The sequence below is a fragment of the Athene cunicularia genome (genome assembly GCF_003259725.1).
Source record: "Athene cunicularia isolate RWA chromosome 5 unlocalized genomic scaffold, athCun1 chr5_part1, whole genome shotgun sequence".
Lineage (NCBI taxonomy): Eukaryota > Metazoa > Chordata > Aves > Strigiformes > Strigidae > Athene > Athene cunicularia.
The window spans coordinates 9,950,649-9,952,903 of NW_020799101.1; the positions used below are offsets into that span (position 1 = coordinate 9,950,649).

The window sequence follows — 2,255 nt, forward strand, 5'->3', positions numbered from 1 at the left end:
GGGGGGGGGGGGGAAACACACCTTTTTTAAAATGTTAGCTCACAGTATCCTACTGTGATGAAGAATTAGTCTGAGACATTGTTTTAAAAGACATAAACATCCACTTTTCAGATATTTATTTTCTAGCTTTCCCTACTTTAATTTTGCTGAGGACTAAAACAAGCTGTTGAACACCATTTCCATCAATGTCTTAGAAAATAGAGTGGACAGGACATCAGGAAATAATGTCAATCACCATATTGTAAACCACAAAAAATTCCTGATAGAACCTTTTCTGACATGTTCTCTAAAGTCTCTAATAAGAAAGACATTCAGTGGGTTTTTTTTTGTTTGTTTTAGCAATCTCTTCTAGTACACAAGTACTATTGCACTTAAAGTTTTTCTTAGTTTCTAGAAAGAATGTGAAGCAAGCAAGATTCTGGCCCAGTGACATTTTCCATTGAGGTACACATCATTAATGAAGTCCCTCTCAAACTGATTACAGCTGTAAGTCAGGGACCTACCATTATCACACAAAGAATGCATCACTACTGTTGACATGCTTAGATATGTACACATCTTTAGTAAACCTTAACAGTCCCATCTGAGTTCCAACTGGTAAAAAAATCATACACCATTATCTACTTGCATGATTGGCTTTGAAAGTATGAAATATTAAATTATTAAAATGACATTTTAAAAAAGCATCCTCAAAATTGTCAAATGCACAAAACTCCCACTAAAGTTTTAAAAAAACACCTTCTCACTTAAGTTGTATTATTTGTCCTACTCATAAATAACTTATTTTCTTTCAAATCATTATATTCTTCCCTAAACTCTAATCCTGAACAGTTCCATCAAATCAGTGCCTTGGTAATCCTATTGTAATCTCATACACACAGTGTGGGTGCGCTCGTGGATCAGTAAACACTACTGAAAAGAGTCCAGAGCTCTTCTAGATCCACCTGTCTTCTATCCACCCCAGTCTCATCACCAGACTACAGAACGACCATCTCGATGTGCCCAGCAGCACATTAAACCATCTAAGCCATCCAGCCTGTTGTTAACACACTAACTCTCCCAGCACTCAGGCGAGAAGAGTCCCATATCCTCCAAAGGGTATTCTGAGGCTGCACCTGGGGCCATTGCTTGCAAATTATTTCTCCGGATGGACAGCAAATCAATCCCTCTCAAAAGCAGCCTCAGGACATCCCTCCAAAGCAGGTCGATAAAGAACCGATATAACTATTTGCAGTAGTAACAGGAAACCCATGAGAAAGCACCGCTTGACTGGGGCCTATGTGGAATGCCTCTCCTCAGCTAAAACTTTTTTTCTGTTTTCTCACCAAAGCAATTAGGAGACCTGTGTTTAAATTCCAAGCAACACACTAATGGGGGAGGGGAAAATAAACATGGAAAAGTAGCTACAGTCCTGATAATACATATTCATTAGCTAACTTTTGCAGGGAAACTTCTCCCCAAGGTGATTCAAGATCTTGGGAGCTTAATGTTCCCATTGAAAGTACTTCCTCCACCTTCTAAATATTTAACTTGCATGGCAACATTTATTTACATAATATTCTCAACCACACCAACGTCCTTGGATTTACCATCTTAAATTCAAGGATATCTGTAGCTTTTCAATACCTACCAAGCATTTGAAAGGAGAATAAATTTCATAGTATGTATCAGCTGAGCTGGACTAAGCTGACTACTTAATGCTGTCACATATAGGTACAGCTGAACAGCTGCATTGGCCAAATATGATCATAGTTAATGGCTAAAAACAGTTCTTTTAAAAGTTATTACTATTATTTGGGATAACCTTTGTGTCTAACTTGGTTAATACTGGGCAAATAGATGGTTTTATGAATCCTTGTATGATATTTTATTCAAAAATACATAAGCAAAGGCATGTGAGATGTTCCCCGTTTTCATCGAACTGTTTAAATCTTGTGTTTTTACATAACTTGTTTTTTCCATTTTATTCCCACTCCCTTTCAAAATATTTTGGCAATAAACTTCCAGACGTTTTACAGAGAACACAACCTGCCTTTCCAAAAACGTCCCTGCAGTAAAACTTTGCAAAACTCACGATGTTTATTAACAGCTAGTCTTCAATGCGGCTCGTAACGTGATGTCTTGGGTTTGGGGGCTTTTTTCCCCCGGAAGAGCACCAAGGCCGGAGACACCGACCCCCTGACCGCAGCCTTACAGCCTGGCGAGCAACCGACCCCACCCCAGGCCCCGGAGCTTCGACCTGTCTCTTATACACA

The 2,255-nt window shown here is 39.0% G+C and overlaps 1 protein-coding gene across 1 annotated transcript in view; it reads right to left on the minus strand.

Annotated features, from left to right (window-relative positions):
* The window catches only part of ADSSL1 (adenylosuccinate synthase like 1), a 61,575-nt gene that overhangs the window by 27,399 nt on the left and 31,921 nt on the right, over window positions 1–2,255 (minus strand). The window lies entirely within an intron of this gene.